We start from the raw sequence: 21,572 nt of genomic DNA on the forward strand, positions 1-21,572 counted from the left end.
ACTTCCTGCTTGATTATCTTGGATGAATATGGGGTTACAAGAGTTCATGTACCTCGAGATCGTAATGGCTAAACCCTAGATGTCTAGCCTGTATGATTATGGTTTCCCCTAAGGACTAAACACTCCGGTTTATATAGACACCGGTGGGACCTAGGATTGTACAAAGTCGGTTTACAGAGGAAGGAATCTTCATATCCGAACGCTAAGCTTGCCTTCCACGCAAAGGAGAGTCCCATCCGGACACGGGAGGAAGTCTTTTGTCTTGTGTCTGCACGGCCCATTAGTCCTGAAAGTGCTAGTTATCAACTAGAGGCGGGGGGGGGGGGTGAATAGGCAATTTTTATGAAAGTCTTCAAAACATGAGAGTTTCGAAGACAAACAATAGAAATGAACCTATTGATATGCAGCGGAAGGTAAACTACACTAAGCAACCCATAGTCAAGTATGCAATGAAGTGAAAGCACGAAGACTAATAGCTGCTAGGTAGTAAGGATCAGGATGGAAGATGGTATGAAGCCAAACAACGATAGTAGTCACACAATGAAGACAAATAGGTAAAGCAAATAGGCAATGACTTCACGAAGACGAACTGTAAGTAAGAAGAGGGAGAGGATAGAACCAGTCACTTGTTGAGGACACATGATTTGTTGGACCAGTTCCAGTTGCTGTGACAACTGTACGTCTGGTTAGGGAGGCTGAGATTCAACTCAGAAGACCGCGTCTTCACCTTATTCCCCTTGAGCTAAGGACACCCAGTCCTCGCCCAATCACTCTGGTAAGTCTTCAAGGTAGACTTCCAAACCTTCACAGACTTCGTTCACCGACGATCCACAATGACTCTTGGATGCTCAGAACGCGACACCTAACCGGCTGGAGGATTCACAGTCCTCAAGTGTAACAAGTCTTCGGGTCACGCGGATAGAAAGACTTCAGTGATGCCTAACACTCTTTGGCTCTGGGTGTTTGGGCTTTGTCCTCGCAAGGATTTCTCTCTCTCAAAAGCTTCAAAGGTGGGTTGCTCTCAAACGACAAAAGCCGTGCACTAACTCTAAGCAGCCACCAATTTATGGTGTAGGGGGTGGGCTATTTATAGCCACTAGGCAACCCGTCCTGATTTGTCCGAAATGACCCTGGGTCACTAAGGAACTGACACGTGTTCCAACGGTCAGATTTCAAACACACGCGGCAACTTTACTTGGGCTACAAGTAAAGCTGACTCATCCAGCTCTGGATAAGATTTGCTCTCATTGTCTTCGCTCGAAGACATAGGATTTTGGTTGAGCATCACTTCAATCACTCTGACTTTGTTCACTGGAACCCCACTTAACAGTATGGTGGTTCCTATGACTCAACAAAGAAGAAAAGGAAACAACGAAACAACTAAGTCTTCGTGCTCCATAGTCTTCACGCAATGCCTTCTCTTGTCATAGTCTTCAATGTGAATATCTTCACATACCACCATTGTCTTCAATGTCTTCATACATTTTTAGGGGTCATCCCCGGTAGGTAAAGCGACTCAATGAGGGACTACTACCTGTGTTATCCTGCAATTCTCACAAACACATTAGTCCCTCAACCAGGTTTGTCGTCAATACTCCAAAACCAACTAGGGGTGGCACTAGATGCACTTACAATCTCCCCCTTTGTGGTGATTGATGACAAACTGGTTGAAGTTTTCAACGGGGATAAAAATATGTGAAATTGTAAAGGATTTAGGTATTGTCTTCATAAGTAGCAAAAGGCTCCGTCTGAAGATGTGCATATAAGTAATTTGCTTTTGGAATGCAAATGCACATGGCAGGTTGTACTTGTGGAGATCCTCTTCAACTTATGAAGACAATTCATCATGCATGATTTGATATAACAAAGATAATGACATGCACAATGAAAAATGGACGTCGGCAAAAATGACTAAGTGCGGAATTTATCCTCGCACATGCAGAATTTATCATCGCATCACAGAATAGCAGAAAACGTAGCAGACGACCATCAAGTTTAAGTGTTACAACTCAAAGAACCAAATGTATCAAAAGCGAGAGTTGTAAACACTAGGCAAAATATAAAGCAACCGCCCATATGGACCCGCTTGAAGACTATCAACTCATATGCTTCTCCCCCTTTTGTCAGTAAGGACCAAAAAGGTTTGAAGACATAGAGCCTCTACTCGTTCCCAGAAGGAGTAGGATAGGATGCAGGGTCGGCGTCGGGGTTTGGCAGTGCAGACGAACTTGGTGCAGTGTCGATACGTGCTGAAGTTGGAGGTGGTGAAGTAGCATCATCTTGATCATCGATCACTCTTGCATTCACCGTTGCCGAGGAGGAGGAATAATCAGAGTCTTCAAGAGACGGAGTTCGACGCAAGACAACATTCCTTGGAGGAGTGGAGTCAAACTTGAATCTTTCAGTGAGGCCATCGTCTTGAAGATCTGCTTCAGCACTCAGCAATGTCAAACTCTTCCATGACCTCCGACAGGTTTCATGAGTAACAAAGGCATTCTTGGTGGCAAGATTGCGAATGCGATTGACGTCCACCAAGAGGCTTTGCATCTGACGCTTCAGCCAGAAGTGATGCTTATCCTGTTTCTGATGCAGGGCAACGAGAAGTTCTCGGTCATTGAGAACACGAGATCGCTTCCGAGGCCTTTGAGCAATAGTGCTTTCAGTGGCTTCAGTTTGAGCACGGTGAGGTAAGCGTGTACTTCCATCCAAAGGATAAACACGAGTGACTGCCTGGACTCCTTCAATGGGTTGCATGAAGCTTTGGTGATCTGCATTGTGAAGACAAACAGGCTCCTTGGCAGGCTCTGGGTATATGGCTTCAACTGACATATCAACCTCTGGCAGAAAGATCAGATGGTTGCGAGCAGAGGGCTGATAGTTGACAGCTGAGTGTAGCTTGATGAGGCGCATGACCCACGGAGCGTAGAACTTCAGTCCAAAGAGATCAGAGCCTGATGGAGCCAACTGCCTGATAAAGAAGTCTTGAGCATTGAAGCTGATGCCGTTGAAGATATAAAAGACCAAAGTCTTCATTGCTCCTTCAAGTTTTGCTGCTGAAGAATGTCCTTTGACAGGCCATAGAGTTCGCCTGATGATGTGATAAATAGTGCGGGGCAGATACTCTAGGTCTTCGACAAAGAACTCCTTTGGGTAATCAGCGTCATGTGGCAGAGGCTTCATCATGCTCAGCATTTGGCTCATGTTGGGCTCTGGCTTATGGAAGATACTCTCCAAAGCATTGCGGTGAAGCTGACAACCAAGTTCATATAATTCTCCTGGAGTGGGCAGACCGGTTAGCTCAATGATCTCAAAAGCTTTGGCTTCATGATGGACATTGCCTGTCATCCACTCAAGGACCCAAGTCTTCAGATCCCTGTTGTAGCCGCGAATGTGGAGGGTGGCATAGAATTGAAGCAGAAGTTCTTCATTCCAATGCTCCTTATCAGTCACAAAGTTTAGCAAGCCAGCATCACGGAAGCAGTCAAGGCCTTCTTCAAGGCATGACAATCCAGCAATGGCTTCGCAGTTAAGACGCATATGAGGAAAGATGCGCCCTTGATCATAAAGAACACATGAATAATAACTGCGCTGCTGATAGCTCCAGAACCGATCTGATGAAATCCTTGGCTTGGATTAGGGGTTCTTGGCGCTATCAAAGAAAGTGTTGTGCGCAATGAAGCCATTAGCATTGAAGGACCCTGGTGAAGTGGCAGTACCTGGAAACCTGGGCAGTCTTGGCTTAGGCTTCTGGACCTAAGGCCTGTGCTCGACATGATAATCAAATTGCGGACCAGCAACACGAGGAGGAACCAGAATAGCCATCTGACAGTGACCAGTTGACCATAGTTGTATGCTTGCTCAATAGTATGTGGCCTGGGAGGCGGTACAGGAGTAGTGGCAGTGGCAGTGACTTCAGGCTGCAGATTTGCATCAGGTGCAGTATTGACTTCAGGTGCTATCACTTCGGGCACCACATTGACTTCAGGCGCCATATTAGCTTCAGCCATGACAACGTCATTGGCTTCAGTGTTGGTGTTGGTGGTCGCCTCAATGTTGTTAACCTCCACTTGAGTAGCTGGAGGGTCAGACACGTTCTCCTCGAGAACAACTTGGTTGGTTGGGGGTGTAGCAAAACGTTCTTCTTCTTCTCTTGGTTCTTCTTGGTCATCGGCTGATGCAGCCGGAATATCTTCAGCCTTGTTGGCTTCAGTCTCGGGGTTGTTCACGGTTGGAGAGGCTTCAGGAAAGACTTGGCGTGAAATGGATTGGCGCACTTCTCCTTCTGGAACACTTGACAGAGTGACCGGTGGCCTTGATCCTTTGCGAAGCCTGCGAAACGCTGGCAACGCTTGTGGAGATGGAGTTGGTTGGGCCACAAAGTCTTCATCTTCAATCACCATAGTGGTGACCTGTGTTGGGGGAGTAACTAGTGTTTCTTCTTGACGGGGGGATTCTTGTGGGTGATCAGCCCATGAGTCATCCTGAGCAATTGGCGTCAATGGACGACCAATGCTGATGAGTTCGCTGTTCGTAAGAACAGGCGATGATACCACGTTGTGCTTGATCTGTGGAAGGACTTCATCATCTTCAACATTGTCTTGATGACCAATGTCTTCTGCTGCGGTGGGGTCAACAGCTGGAATGTCTTCAGCCTCAGGAGCCTCTGTGGAAGCAGGCTCATGAACTATCATTCGACGTTCTTGTTGTGCAGATTCAGGACGAGCAACAGAAATCGGCTCGACTACAAGGGGCTCTGTGGGAGCAGCCCGATCTCTCTTCTTGGTCTTGCGCTTCTTGGTGGGTGGAGCATCATCAGTGGTGTTCTTGGTCTTGCGCTTTCTGGCCTTGGCTTCAGCTGCCCTTGTCTTCTGAAGCTCTGAAGCCACTGTGGGGACCTTAGGCTTCACGCCTGTCATACTAGCAGGGAAGACAATGCGAGGTTCTTCCCGCCTGGATGGTTCAGTTTGGTCCATAGATGGCTTCTTCTTCTGCTTGGCAGCCATCTTAGGGTCGATGCCAGGACGCCCAAGTGCCTTGCGCTTCTCAGCTTCATTGTAAGCTTGAGCACACTTGGCAGCAAGAATCTTCATGCGCTCACGAGAACCTTTGGCTTCATCACGTTTCTCGTGAAACGCTTCCTTGAGCTCATGCAGCATGACCTTGAAGTTTTGGACGTCTGCCACGCTGAGCTTGGCCATGTGCTTCTTGAACTGAGCCTTTTCATAATCGATCTTGTGCTTCAGCTCAACAATTTTCTGAGCAAGAGCCAGCTCAGGAGCAATGGCGCCATGGAAGGAGACGCTCAGGCCAATGGGAAGTTGTAGATCGTCAAAGCTGATATTGGGGGTGTCAAACCACTCATCAATGAAGTTGTTCAATACTTCCACGTCAAAGAGAGGCAAATCATTGAATTGCTTGCTCTTTATCAACTGCTCAAGAGCGTCATCAGCAAGATCGTCGTCACTTGACAGATCAATGGCGTCATTCTCGTTCCTCAGAACAGCAGCAGGGGTCAGAACTGGACTAGTGGTGTGCATAGGCTTCTTGTTCTTCTTCTCAGTCTTGGAGATGCGTGAGAGATCTTCAGACTACACACTTGGTGCAGGAGGAGCAGTGACCAGAGGCTTCACTCGCGAAGCTTTTGGTGCAGGTGGTGCAGGCGCTTCGTCAGAATCAGCGTCGTCTGCAGGCTCATCCACGGCTGTCCCTTGAACCATAATATGAGTGATGAGACCCTCTAGGTTGTAGAAGGGCCCAACAAGATTGGGTTCAGCTTCGCGTGTGCCATCGGCACGAGGAGCAGAGGGGTAGAAGCCTTGTTCAATGGCTTCACCTCTGAACCTGGGTGGAAGATTTTTGTACAAAATGTCTCCCCCGCCCCCCCCGCCGCCCGGGCCCTCGCCGCCCCGCCTCCTCCACCGCCCAGCCCTGGCCCCCCGCCGGCCGGGCCCCCGCCGCCCCGCCTCCTCCACCGCCCCGCCCCGGCCCCCCGTCGCCGGCCCCTCCCCGACCCGTCGCCGCCCCCCACAGTGAGCCCCTCGATCCCATTTTTTTTTTCTGTTTTTTTGTTTTTTTTTTCTGTTTAGATAAGGTTTTTTAGTTTAAGTTTTTTCAGTTTAGAATTAATTAGTGTAGGTTATTTAGTTTAATTAGTTTAGGTTTAATTAGTTTAAATAGTTTAGTTTTAATTAGTTTAGGTTTTTAGTTTAGGTTAGTTTAGGTTTAGGTTAAGTAGAAGGGGGAAGAAGAAGAAGAAGAAGAAGACGAGGAGGAGGAGGAGGAGGAGAAGAAGAAGAAGAAGAAGAAGAAGAAGAAGAAGAAGAAGAAGAGGAGGAGGAGGAGGAGGAGGAGGAGAAAGAAGAAGAAGAAGAAGAAGAAGAAGAAGAAGAAGAAGAAGAAGAGGAGGAGGAGAAGGAGGAGGAGGAGGAGGAGGAGGAGACACCCCGAAGCCCCGACCCCGAAACAGCACCCCGACCCCGACACGGCACCCCGACACCGACACGGCACCCCGACACCGACACGACACCCCGACCCCCGACATGACACCCCCGACACCCCGACCCCGAGACCCCGACCCCGACCCCGACACCCCGACCCCGAGCCTGACCCGACACCCCGACCCCGACACCGACACGGCACCCCGACCCCGACCCGGCACCCCGACCCCCGACACCGACACGACACCCCGACCCCCGACACGACACCCCCGACACCCCGACCCCGAGACCCCGACCCCGACACCCCGACCCCGAGCCTGACCCGACACCCCGACCCCGACACCGACACGGCACCCCGACCCGACACCCCGACCCCGAGACCCCGACCCCGACACGGCACCCCGAGACCGACACGACACCCCGACCCCGACACGGCACCCCGAGACCGACACGACACCCCGACCCCCGACACGACACCCCGACCCCCGACACGACACCCCCGACACCCCGACCCCGAGACCCCGACCCCGACCCCGACACGGCACCCCGACCCCGACCCAGCACCCCGACCCGACACCCCTACCCCGAGACCCCGACCCCGACACGGCACCCCGAGACCGACACGACACCCCGACCCCAACACGGCACCCCGAGACCGACACGACACCCCAACCCCCGACACGACACCCCCGACACCCCGACCCCGAGACCCCGACCCCGACCCCGACACCCAGAACCCGAGCCTGACCCGACACCCCGACCCCGACACCGACACGGCACCCCGACCCCGACCCGGCACCCCGACCCGACACCCCGACCCCGAGACCCTGACCCCGAAAAGGTGTTCTTTGGCCTTCCAGAAGCCGACGGGGTCATATATTTGTGAATTATTAGTTAGGTCATATATCTTTCGATTTTGTTATGAAAAACATCATATATAATTGTGTTGATCGGGTAGTTTTAAATGTGCAGTTGTTTCATCACTACGAGGTTTGGTGTTCGACGACCTCGCCGTGCGTTTGACGAGCTCTACCCCTTCGTTCGTGGGTGAGCACAAATGACATGTCCTCCTCCCCCATTAATTATTTGATCTATTCCGATGAAACTTGATAGCTAGATATATATGTGTCTTGAATCATCAATATGCGTAACCAATATGTGTCTCCCGTTCGAAAGCGTCATAGTTATAAATATGCATGCATTTGCATATTTATAACCTTGATTCTTTCGAATTGTCCAACGCTATCCATGGACAGCCCGAGTATGTTTAGATTGGGTTCGTTTTCCCATATGCTTTGCTCCGGATCCGACGCATAAATTTCGTCAGTGCCTCCCCTGTTGTTCTCCGGGTACACATCCTCTCTGTTTATTGCAGAGACGTGTATCAGGAGAACAGCGGGGAGGTGCTGCCGAAATTTTGCGTAGGATCCGGGGCATAGCATGGGAAAATGAACCCAATCTAAACATACTCGGGTGGGATTAGGACCTATCATTACCTATTAGAGTGTAGGTTGCATGGACGTAATAAAATTGACAAAGTAGATCAACTGATGAATACATACATGGTGAATTATATATATATATATTTGTTGTGTGTCTAGTAGCTCTGAAAGTCAAGATGAGTGATCGTGCGTGGATGTACACCAGTCACACTGGTCAGAACAAATGGAGCACTGAATGGTTCACAAAAACCAAGGGGTTTGTGTGAGCCGCATTTGCAAATGGCCAGAGGAAAACCTGGTGCCCCTGTTTACGGTGCGGCAATTGGGAAAAGAGGACAGAGGCTGAAATGGGCAAACACCTGCAGAAGAGTGGTTTTACGCCCGATTATACGGTGTGGACATTTCATGGTGAGTCTGCCCAGCGTGACCGAGCTGAGGTGGATCGTCGTCGCACCGACGAGCATGGTACCGGGATGGAAAACATGGTGCAAGACTTTGATGATGCTCGGGATTCGGACGAGGAGATGGAGGAATCTGCAAAGGCCTTCAATGAAATGTTGGAGTCTTCAAAACGTCCGCTCCATGAGCACACTGAGCTTTGTCAGTTGGATGCCATCTCACAAGTAATGGCTCTGAAGGCTCAGTTCAACTTGGGCAGAGAATGCTACGATGCAATGATGACAGTATTTGGACGCTTTCTACCCAAAGGCCATGTAATGCCTGCAAACCTGTACCAGTCGGACAAAATCCTCCGTGCACTGAAGATGCCCTATGATAAGATACATGCCTGTGAGAAAGGATGTGTCTTGTTTAGGCTTGACTATGCGGACTTGAACTATTGTCCCATTTGCAAGTCTTCCAGGTATGTTGTGGTAGACAACGGTATGGGTGAGAAGACACAGACCAAAATCCCCGTTAGTGTTCTTCGGTATATGCCAATCGTACCAAGACTTCAACGTCTTTTCATGGTCGAAGAGACGGCCAGACAGATGACATGGCACAAAACGGGCAAAAGAACCGAACTAGATGCAGATGGGAATCTGATGATTGTACACACATCGGATGGTGTTGCGTGGAAAAAGTTTGATGAATTACATTGTGACAAAGCGGCAGATCCGAGGCATCCTCGAGTCGGCATCAGCACGGATGGGTTCAGTGTGTTTGGTATGACGGCAGCCCAATACAGTTGTTGGCCCGTATTTGTCTTTCCACTCAATCTCCCCCCGGACAGATTATGCAAAGAAAGAACATTTTCCTGACGTTGATAATTCCAGGGCCCAACTATCCGGGGAAAAATATGAATGTGTACATGCAACCGCTTAAGGACGAATTGCAAGAAGCCTGGGATAATGGGTTCAAGACATACGATGCCTATAGCAAACGGAACTTCATAATGCGTGTCTGGTACATGTACTCGACGCATGACTTGCCGGCGTATGCGCTATTCGTTGGCTGGTGTGTGCATGGAAGGTTCCCGTGCCCCACATGCAAGGGAGCTCTTGAGTTTCGTTGGCTTCAGGCCGGTCGCAAGTTTTCTTGCTTCGACATGCATAGACAGTTCCTGAATCCTCGCCATAAGTTCAGGAAAGACAAGAAGAACTTCATCAGAGGTAGAGTTGTCAAAAACTCTGCACCACATGCATTGACAGGCCAACAGACCCTGAATCAGTTAAACGCTCTCGAGCCAGATCCAGAGCGTCCAGGGTACTTCAAGGGGTATAATTCTAAGCACGCCTGGACTCACAAAACATGCTTATGGGATCTGCCTTACTTCAAAGACCTCCTTTGCCCACACAACATCGACGTGATGCACACTGAGAAGAATATCGCCGAGGCACTTTTTGGTACATTGTTCGGCATAGATGGGAAGTCAAAGGATAATACTAAGGCTAGAGTCGATCTGGAGGCGCTATGTGACAGGCCGTTACAAAACATGAAAGAACCGAAAGGAAAGCAGAACTGGACGAAGCCAAAGGCATGGTTCAATCTTGGAAGGCCATCTATGAGGGAAATTATCTTGTGGGTGAAAATGCAGTTGATGTTCCCCGATGGGTATGCAGCGAATCTACAGAGGGGAGCCAGTCTTGATAAATTGAAGATATTTGGTCTCAAGAGTCATGATTGGCACATATGGATTGAGCGGGTAATGCCGGTGATGTTGCGTGGCTTCATCCCTGAGGATGAATGGCTAGTACTGGCAGAACTCAGCTATTTCTTCCGTGTTCTTTGTGCGAAAGAACTATCGCCTGGCGTGCTAGAAGAAATGGAAGAGTTGGCGCCGGAGTTGATCTGCAAGTTAGAGAAGATCTTTCCACCGGGCTTCTTTAATCCAATGCAACATTTGATTTTGCATCTCCCGACCGAGGCAAGATTGGGGGGGGGGGCGTGCAAAATCGTTGGTGCTACCCAACTGAGAGGATGCAGAAGACACTTCGACAAAAATGTAAAAATAAACGTAGAATTGAAGCATCGATGGCTGAGGCATTCATCACTGAGGAGGCGGCAAACTTCGTGACAGCACACTACGAAGCCAAAAATCGTCATTTGCATAATCCGAAGCCTCGGTACAATGCTGACGACCCTAAAAAGGGTGGATCCAACCTCAGCCTATTCAAAGGGAATCTCGCACCTGCCAGTGTTTCAAATCCAGTATCTTTGGATAACGAACAATGGCGGACCATTTCGTTGTATATCTTCAACAACCTGATAGAAGTGCGGCCGTACATCGAGTAAGTTCTCGGTACATAGTTTCGCAACTTCTATTTCCTTTGAACTGCTCTTATTCCTGGATATTTCATACAGTCGATACATCGCCTTATTCTCGTATGGAGCGGTGATCCAAAAGGATTCTGTCAAAGAGTATGAGCTTCTCGCAAAGCAAGGAGGCGGCTATCCCGGTTTCATCTCTTGGTTCAAACAAACGGTAATTTCTATTAGACTTGTAGGCTAATTTGTAGGCGGCTATCCCGGTTTCATTCGCTAATTTGTGCGTAATGCAACAATCCTTTCATATTAAACTTGTAGGCTAATTCAGAGTCTATGGACGCTGAATTGAGACAAGTCGCTAAGGGTTTTGACTATAAGGTCCGTTCATTTGACAAATACGACATCAACGGGTATCGCTTTCGTACCTATGGCAAAGAGCTATCTATGGCCGACCGAAAGTCTACAAATTGTTGTGTATCTGCTATCGGCGAAGGAGGTACCGAGTATTATGGGAGATTTGAAGCAATTTATGAACTTCTATTCTATGGTGAAAACCCACCGAATGTCGTAGTCTTCAAATGTTATTGGTTTCAGCCGAAGGAGACTAGAAGGACTCATGAACATATAGGGCTAGTTGAAATCAACCAAAGCACCCCATTTAGATGTTCCTGATGTCTATATTATGGCTCAACAGGCGACCCAAGTATTCTATCTACCGTGGGCCTGCCAAACTAATCCAAATCTGAAAGGTTGGGATGTCGTTTATGAAGTGCCACCACGTGCTAGACTATCTCCCCCAAAGGAAGAGGATTATGAACCTCACATTAACCCAGACACATATGAAGGAGAATTCTTCCAAGAGACACGTCTTTCCAAAAAGCGTTTCAAGAACCGCTATACTTCACCCCAAAACATTGAAGTAGACAGCGACAGTGAATCCGACATCACCCCAGAGGAGGAACAAGAAGAGCCGGAACAAGAAGAGGTTACTGCTGCGGATGACCTGTCATTGCTTGACCGATTACGTCAAGGTGGCCTTGCACATGTTGATGCCACTGAACCCTATGAGCCCGTCATTGATTATAGTGATGATGATGATTATGCATTTATTGATGATACTGATCGAGATTATTAGTAGTGTCAGGTATTAAATTTTTTAATGTTGTACTTGATGATGATACACTTAAGTGATACACATATTATTATTCATGTCGGTCTTTTTTTTATGTTGTACTAATTTCGTTTACTGTTTGTCATGGCAGGTGTTGAAAGATGGTGGGCGCTGGTCGGGAGCGCGCCAAGGCCCCTTCTTCGTCGGCGCGTGGTCTGAGGTCTTCGATTCCAGACGTACCTCTCCGCCGAGCGTTGCTGGACAGTATGTCCACACCGCCGGGCCCTTCTTCGTCGACCGCGGTGCCCAGCAGGGGACGAGGTAGGAAGAGAGGAGGTGGGGCACGTGGTCGCGGGAGAGGAGGTAGGGTGACTGCTAGGGCACCTTCCTCGCCGCCACCCCCAGCTGTTTCACCCGAGCACGTGACTGCTAGGGTGGACTCGTCCGAGGAGGAGGCTACACGGACTCCGGTCCACGAGCCTCCGGTCCACGGGTCTTGGGGCCCACGAGCCTTGGGTCGACTGGCCTTCGGCCCACGAGAGTTCGGCCCACGAGACCCCGGAGGAGCACACGTCCGGATGGGGTACCTGGCCGGATCAGCCCGAGGAGCCGAGTGGCCATGCTGATGATGGCGGGGAGCCGACTGATCTTGAGGAGGAGGGTGGCACCGTGTACCAGCGTGGTGCTACACGGCTCCCGTCTGTGCCGGCGACCCGCGAGCAGAGGTGGTTGATCTTCCCTGATGGGGAGAGGTACGTAAGTGCATTTAATATTTTTGTACCTTCTGCATTCACGTTTCTTCAAATAACTAATGCGTTGGCCTTGTCATGCTGCAGGGGTTGGGACCACCATCATAGTGTCCGCCGGCTCAACTCCGTCCTTGGAGTTCTTTGCCGGCAAAACTTCCCGGGGTTTGTCACGTTGCCTGGTGAGGGTCGGCTTCCAGAGCTTGGGTTGAGCTGGGAGCACTACGTGGCTGCCCCGGCCCCGCCGGATGTCATTATCGACGGTGTCGTGTGCGACACGAGGGCAGACATGGTGATCAGGACGTTCTGGGTAATTTCTCCTTTACACATTTCAAAATCTTCAACTAGCTAGTTATTAATTGTACTAATCAATATTGTCTCATTTGATTGCAGACATTCTACAGGTGTGAGGAGGGATACAAGGAGGACAGCGCAAATGTTATCCAGAACGTCTGCAAGCGCCTACTCCAGAACTTACGGCACGAGGCTCGGGTGCAGGCTGTTCAAGACTACTACGCCTTGCGTGGTATCAAGAAGACCAAGCCGGCGTGCCGCGATAAGTTCCTGAGTAAGGAGCAGTACATGAAGGTAATTCTTAAGGCCTTCTACTTAAGTTCCTTCATTTAGTAATTCTTAGCCGTAGCGCTCAAGTTTCTATTTGCTAACTTAGGTGCCTCCGAGATGGTGTGCGGATCGGATGGATTGTTGGGAGGTGTTGGTCGATGAGTGGTGCTCACAAGAATGGCTAGCCCTCCACAACCAGGCCAAGGACAAACGTGCCCAAATGGAAGGTGTGCCACACCATCAAGGCAGCTCCAACTTATATCAGTTCGGGCGCAACTGGGTATGTGGTTTGCTTCATGATTCATGCAATTCATTCATCATGCTAGCTTGAGCCCTTTAATTACTAATTTTCATTGTTTCTCTCTTTCAGGCACGCTACAATAAGGCGGATAAGGTGCCAGAGGTGTACGACCTGTATGCCATGGCCCACACTGGCTCTTTCAAGAAAGTCAAGGCTTTCTCTCAGTCTGACCTCGATGATGCAAACAACTTCACCAACATCTCCTCCCACAACAAGCTCGTGAGATATAGAGATGAGGGGAAGGCGAGGAAAGGGGAGGACTTTAACCCGAGCCAGGGTCCCATTGATCCAGAGCTGGTGATGATATCTGGTGGCGGGAGGTCCCATGGCTCCATAGCCATTGGAGATGGACTTATCCGTTGTCCTAGCACTCTCCCGGAGATCAAGGCGCGCCAGTCGAGCTCCGCTCCTGAGATAAGGCCTCGTGAACGGCCAGTGCAACTCGCCATCAAGGTTAGTGATACGTACTCAGTTATCTTTCTCCATTACATTGTGTGCGCTTCCATCAATGATTACAAATGGTCATGTGAGTGGTGTTGCAGGCTGCTATACAGACTGAGAGAGATAGAACGGAGAAACTTCTGGCGGAGGCGGCGGAGAGGCAGCGGGAGATGGAGGAGAGGACGAGAAAGATGATGGAGGAGGAGAGGGCACGGAATGACATGCAGGCAAGGGCCATGTACGAGCTCCTTGTGGTAAGTTTCTTCTGCAGATTACTTGCTAGTCTTAACATTTGAGTCTCATTACTAACTAGTATGACTCTGTTTTGAAAACCAAATGTGCAGTCTGTGTGCGAGAAGTCCGGTCAGCCCGCTCCGCCGATGCCAGTGATTGCTCCTGGGAGCACGGTGAGTTTAGTTTGAATGGACATTACTTGGTAGTCTTAACATTTGAGTGTCGTAATGCTAACAAGACATTGGAAATGATCTTTGTTGCAGCTTAACTCCAGAAACGCATCGCACGATCCTTCTCCAGGTAGCGGCACTAGCCACCCCGCTCCTACACCTCCCTGATCACGGTAAGTTTCTCTAGTGTTTTGCTTAACAAATGCATAAAGACCTAGACTTTGCTTTATTTCCTCCAATATGCTTACCATAATGACCTAGAGTTAGCTTATTTTCCTCCAAAATGACCCATTTTACCTAGGTTAGCTTATAAATGATGCAGTTCATCCAAGTTAGCTCAAAAATGACCCATTTTACCTAGATTAGCTCCTAAATGATCCATTTTACCTACGTTAGCTTTAAAATGGCCCATTTCACCTACGTTAACTCCAAAATGACCCATCTTACCTAGGTTATCTCATAAACGATCCATTTCAACTAATTTAGCTCATAAACGATCCATTTGACCTAAGTGAGCTAAAAAACGATCCATTTCACCTAAATTAGCTCTTAAATGATCCATTTCACCTAAGTTAGCTGAAAATGATCCATTTCAACTAAATTAGCTCAAAAATGATCCATTTCAACAAAGTTAGCTCAAAACCGACCCATTTCAACTAAGTTAGCTCAAAAACGATCCATTTGACCTAAGTGAGCTAAAAAACGATCCATTTCACCTTAGTTACCTCAAAAACGATCCATTTCACCTTAGTTACCTAAAAAACGATCCATTTCTAACTTTCTTATTTTGCCATTTTGCAGATTTCATTATGTGCTGGATGGAGTGCTTGTTCTACTCTTCTTCTTCTTGTCTTCTCATTCTTGTCTTCTCATTCTAGTCACCTTAGCTATGGAGTGCTACTTTATGTATGGATGGAACTTCTTTATGTATGAAATGATGGATGGAACTTGTTTATGTATGAAATGATGGATGGACCTTGTTTATGTATGAAATGATGTATGAACTTGTTTATGTGATGAATGCCTGTGAAATATATCTATATGTCATATATATTTTCTGTGCAAATTGTGGGATTTAACAAAAAACAGAAAAAACAGACAATATGCAGGCTCTTTGCCGTCTGCCACCGACGGCAAAGAGCTCTTTGCCGTCTGCCGCAGACGGCAAAGAAGCCACGTGGCAGCCAACTGTGCTTCCTGGGAGCTGACCCATTTGGTCAGTTTGCCTACAGTGGCAGACGGCAAAGACTTTGCCGTCCGTAGCAGACGGCAAAGACTTTGCCGTCCGTAGCAGACGGCAAAGAACCTGCACTTTGCCATCAGTGGCAGACGGCAAAGAACCTGCCATCTAGTGACGTGTAGATGACATCATAAGGCGGACGGCAAAGACCAGAGAAATTTTGCCGTCTGCGGCGGACGGCAAAGGTCTGCCGTTAGCCACTTAACGGACTGACAGCGCAATTATTGCCGTCCGCCCTCTTTGCCGTCCACCGCAGACGGCAAAGAGCCTTTGCCGTCCGCCGCCAGGAAGCAGACGGCAAAGGAGCTGTTTACCGTAGCGTTCTTTGCCGGAGCCTTTTGCCGTCCGCCTTTCGAGCCTTTGCCGTCCGCCGTGGCAGACGGCAAAGTAGCCGTTTCCTGTAGTGTGTGTAGCAGCTCGAAGGGTTGAGATGTCGTCATGATTGTCTTTGAGGGATACTTGGCCCTAGTCATCTTTCCAGCTTCGCAGGCACCGCACAAGTGATAATCCTTGAACTTGACGCCCTCGATGCCTATGACATGCTTATTCTTTGCGAGAGTGTGTAAGTTCCTCATGCCAGCATGCCCTAGCCTCTGATGCCAGAGCCAGCACTCTGAAGCTTGTGCAAGAAGGCATATGGCAAGCTGTGGCCCTGCTGAGAAATCTACCATGTACAGATCATCTTTCCGGTACCCTTCAAAGACTAGAGACTTGTCAGATTCCATTAGTACAAGGCAACGATATTTTCCAAATATCACAATCATGTTCAAGTCACAAAGCATTGAGACAGACATTAAGTTGAAACCAAGGGATTCAACAAGCATCACTTTATCCATGTGTTGATCCTTTGAGATTGCAACTCTACCTAGACCCAATACCTTGCTTTTACCAGTGTCCGCAAATGTGATGTGACTCTTGTCAGATGGACGTAAGGTTGAGTCCATGAGAAGACTTCGATCACCAGTCATATGATTAGTGCATCCGCTGTCCATAATCCATTCTGAAGCATGAGGTGTCATACCCTACAGTACAGTTAGGGGGATAGGCTTCACCAAGAGTATTGTGAAGCATAAACATTTGACGGGCAAGAGGATTATCAAAGCTCAGATCAAGATTAGGACTGATAGGATGATTGGCAAACGATTCAGGAACAAAATACATAGTGAGACCATTTGGGCATTTGATCTTGCGCCCTACAATATGTTTTAGGTCCCCAGGAATAGCATCAGACGCCTTTGATTTCCGGCTGGAGACCTTTCCCTGCAAAAGAAAGTTAATTCTTCTTAACCACCCACATCTTCAGGGGTGGCTTAGAAGCAATGAGTCTAAGTGCAGCATCTGAGAACTTCGGCTTTGGATCCCTAGCAAATAGCCTTGCAGGAGAAGAATGGTACTCATATGAATAAGCAGAAAAGTTCTTAGTTTTATGAACATAGTGGTTTGAAGACACACGCTCATATTCATAAGTCTGAGTATGGTTTCCCTGCAAAACATTGGCGTTAGGGTGACTCAGTTGAGTCCTGTATCTGTATGAAGCCTTTGGACCATATGAAGCCTTTGGTCTGGGATTTGTCTTCTTCCAAGGTGGTGTCATGATGACATTCACGGGAAGATTCGCAAGACAACTTTTGGGAACCCAGATCTTCTTCATAGGTGGCCCATTCCTGCAGTTAGTACCAATATATTTGGCAAACACTTCACCATTCTGATTCTTAAACAGTTTATAGTTTGCATCAAAGGATTCATCAATGATAATAGGGTTAGCACAGGTGAAGCTAGATAAGGTGGATGGATCCACTGAAGGTCCCTTTGCAGCAACCCATGTGGTTTTGGGGTACTGCTCAGGCTTCCAGTAGGAGCCATCAACATTCATTTTCCTCTCGAACCCAACATTCATTTTCCTCTCGCACAGTGTCTGATGCCCTTTGAGACTTTTGTACATCCCTGTTTCAAGTAATGTCTTCAACCTAGCATTTTCATCAGCAATAGTAGTGGTATCCTCAGCAGAGGGGTTAGTTACCACATCAGCAGTTGAAGATATTGCAACAGTAGTAGCAGTAGAACATTCAGCAATAGAAGTAGCGTTATCACGCTCAAGGCATTTTAGACATGGTGGTTCAAATCCTTCCTGAGCGGAACTGATCTGTTGAGCGCGAAGTGACTCATTCTCTTTTTGAAGATCTTCATGAGTCGCTCTCAATTTCTCAAGCTCTTGCTTCCTTTGAAGATAATCATAGGAGAGCTTTTCATGAGTTGTTGAGAGCATTTCATGACGACTTTCAAGTTCCTGGTACTTAACATGAAGATTTTTTATGTCTTCAATTAAGGACTGAGAACGGGTCATTTCAGCGTCCAACAGGTCATCGCATTTATCTAACAGTTTTTGACTATGTTCCATAGCTTTCTGTTGTTCAGTTGCAATTTTAGCAAGTGTTTTGTAGCTGGGTTTGGATTCACAATCAGAGTCATCTTCACTAGATGTTTGAAAGTAAGCATCACGTGATTTTACCTTGGCACCACGTGCCATGAAGCAGTAGGTGGGAGCAGAGTCGTCCTTGTCATTAGCTTCAGCGTTGGTGACGGAGTCATTGTCTTTAGTGTTGAAGATGGACTTGGCAACATAGGCTGTAGCTAGAGCCAGACTTGCAACGCTAGGGTCGGACTCCTCCTCAGACTCCACCTCCGCCTCCTCAGAAGCAGACTCCTCCTCTGAATCCATCTCCTTGCCGACAAAAGCACGAGCCTTGCCAGATGAGCTATTCTTATGAGATGAAGACTTGGATGAGGACTTGGAAGAAGACTTTGAGGATTTCTTCTTCTTCTTGTCATCTGAATTGTATTCCTTGCAGTTCTTCTTCTTCTTCTTCTTCTTGTTCTCATTGTCCCACTGTGGACACTCAGAGATGTAGTGTCCAGGTTTCTTGCACTTGTGACATGTTCTCTTCTTGTAGTCATGAGTGGAAGCTTCATCATTTCTTGAGCTGGATCGTGAAGACTTTCTGAAGCCCTTCTTCTTAGTGAACTTCTGGAACTTCTTCACAAGCATAGCAAGTTCCTTTCCAATGTCTTCAGGATCATCAGAACTGCAGTCAGATTCTTCTTCAGATGAGGAAACAGCTTTTGCCTTCAAAGCACGAGTTCGGCCGTAGTTGGGACCATAGATATCTCTTTTCTCAGATAGCTGGAACTCACGTGTGTTGAGCCTCTCAAGTATATCAGACGGATCGAGTGTCTTGAAGTCAGGGCGTTCTTGTATCATGAGGGCAAGGGTGTCGAACGAGCTGTCAAGTGATCTCAGTAGTGTCTTGACGATTTCATGCTTGGTGATCTCAGTGGCGCCGAGAGACGAAGCTCATTTGTGATGTCAGTGAACCGATCAAACGTGAGCTGTACATTCTCATTGTCGTTTCTCTTGAAGCGGTTGAAGAGGTTGCGAAGAACACTGATCATTTGATATCTCTGGGTTGAGACGCCTTCGTTGACCTTGGAGAGCCAGTCCCAGACTAGCTTCGACGTTTCCTGAGAACTCACACGGCCATACTGTCCTTTGGTCAGATGACCACAGATGATGTTCTTGGCAGTAGAATCCAGTTGAATAAACTTCTTGACATCAGCAGGGGTGACACCTTCACAAGTCTTGGGAACGCCATTCTTGACGACATACCAGAGGTTGACATCAATGGCTTCAAGATGCATGCGCATCTTATTCTTCCAGTAGGGATATTCAGTTCCATCGAAGACGGGGCAAGCAGCGGAGACTTTGATTATCCCTGCAGTCGACATAGCTAAAACTCCAGGTGGTTAAATCGAATCACACAGAACAAGGGAGTACCTTGCTCTGATACCAATTGAAAGTGCTAGTTATCGACTAGAGGGGGGGTGTATAGGCGATTTTTATGAAAGTCTTCAAAACATGAGAGTTTCGAAGACAAACAATAGAAATGAACCTATTGATATGCAGCGGAAGGTAAACTACACTAAGCAACCCATAGTCAAGTATGCAATGAAGTGAAAGCACGAAGACTAATAGCTGCTAGGTAGTAAGGATCAGGATGGAAGATGGTATGAAGCCAAACAACGATAGTAGTCACACAGTGAAGACAAATAGGTAAAGCAAATAGGCAATGACTTCACGAAGACGAACTGTAAGTAAGAAGAGGGAGAGGATAGAACCAGTCACTTGTTGAGGACACATGATTCGTTGGACCAGTTCCAGTTGCTGTGACAACTGTACGTCTGGTTAGGGAGGCTGAGATTCAACTCAGAAGACCGCGTCTTCACCTTATTCCCCTTGAGCTAAGGACACCCAGTCCTCGCCCAATCACTCTGGTAAGTCTTCAAGGTAGACTTCCAAACCTTCACAGACTTCGTTCACCGGCGATCCACAATGACTCTTGGATGCTCAGAACGTGATGCCTAATCGGCTGGAGGATTCACAGTCCTCAAGTGTAACAAGTCTTTAGGTCACGCAGACAGAAAGGCTTCAGTGATGCCTAACACTCTTTGGCTCTGGGTGTTTGGGCTTTGTCCTCGCAAGGATTTCTCTCTCTCAAAAGCTTCGGAGGTGGGTTGCTCTCAAACGACAAAAGCCATGCACTAACTCTGAGCAGCCACCAATTTATGGTGTAGGGGGTGGGCTATTTATAGCCACTAGGCAACTCGACCTGATTTGTCCGAAATGACCCTGGGTCACTAAGGAACTGATACGTGTTCCAACGGTCAGATTTCAGACACACGCGGCAACTTTACTTGGGCTACAAGTAAAGCTGACTCATCCAGCTCTGGATAAGATTTGCTCTCATTGTCTTCGCTCGAAGACATAGGATTTTGGTTGAGCATCACTTCAGTCACTCTGACTTTGTTCACTGGGACCCCACTTAACAGTACGGTGGTTCCTACGACTCAACAAAGAAGAAAAGGAAACAACGAAACAACTAAGTCTTCACGCTCCATAGTCTTCACGCAATGCCTTCTCTTGTCATAGTCTTCAATGTGAATATCTTCACATACCACCATTGTCTTCAATGTCTTCATACATTTTTAGGGGTCATCTCCGGTAGGTAAAGCGACTCAATGAGGGACTACTACCTATGTTATCCTGCAATTCTCACAAACACATTAGTCCCTCAACCAGGTTTGTCGTCAATACTCCAAAACCAACTAGGGGTGGCACTAGATGCACTTACAAGTCCGGCCCATGTCACATAGCCCGGACGCCCGAGGACCCCTAAATCCAGGACTCCCCCAATAGCCCCTGAACCAGGCTTCAATGACGATGTGTCCGGCGCGCAGATTGTCTCCGGCATTGCAAGGCGGGTTCCTCCTCTGAACACTTCAAAGTAGTCCTCGAACACAGAAAACATGCCCAGCTCTGCGAAACAGACACCACATACAACTATAACAAGATACAATTGTTAACAAGTCCCATCTACTGACAACTCTGGTGGCGAGACGTTACGTCCCTTGCTTGGTTATTATTTTGAGCCGTCTTTCAGCCTCTCACTCCATGTTACGAGACGTGGTTTTTATCGACACATCTTGTGAAAGCAGAGATCGTGCCCCCTTATCACGGGATTCCTATTAAAATGGGCGTGGGTAATCCAACCGTGTCATTTGCACGATCCCTTGGGAATAGGCGAGCCTTAAGGCCCGTGAGGAGGCGCTCGATATTCCTCGTCTTTATAAAGGGGTACAGACCCGTCTTTCTCCCCCACGCCTTTCTCTTTCTCAGCCTTTCCAGCCCTAAGCTCCCGCACCCAGGTCTCGATTTCTTTCATTGCTACCAAACCTTCTTGTTATGTCCGGATCCAGCTCCCAAGGCAGGTGGATGGCCTCCTCGGTCACCGAGGAAGATATTATGAAGCTCCGGGAGGCGAGGTACCTGACTGCGGAAATCCCCCACAGGCTCCCTGCCAAGGGGAAGGTTATCCCCGCACCAAAATCCGGCGAGAGGGTTGTATTCATCTCTCACCTCCTCCGCAGGCTAGGGTTTGCTCTCCACCCCTTTGTTCATGGCCTTATGTTCTATTATGGGCTAGATTTTCACGATCTAGCTCCGGACTCCTTTCTTCACATCTCGGCGTTTATCGTCGTGTGTGAGGCTTTTCTCCGGATCCCCCCACACTTCGGCCTATGGCTCAAGACCTCTAATGTGAAGCCGAAGATAGTTGGTGGGGAGCA

The sequence above is a fragment of the Aegilops tauschii genome, chromosome 5, assembly GCF_002575655.3.
Source record: "Aegilops tauschii subsp. strangulata cultivar AL8/78 chromosome 5, Aet v6.0, whole genome shotgun sequence".
Classification (NCBI taxonomy): domain Eukaryota; kingdom Viridiplantae; phylum Streptophyta; class Magnoliopsida; order Poales; family Poaceae; genus Aegilops; species Aegilops tauschii.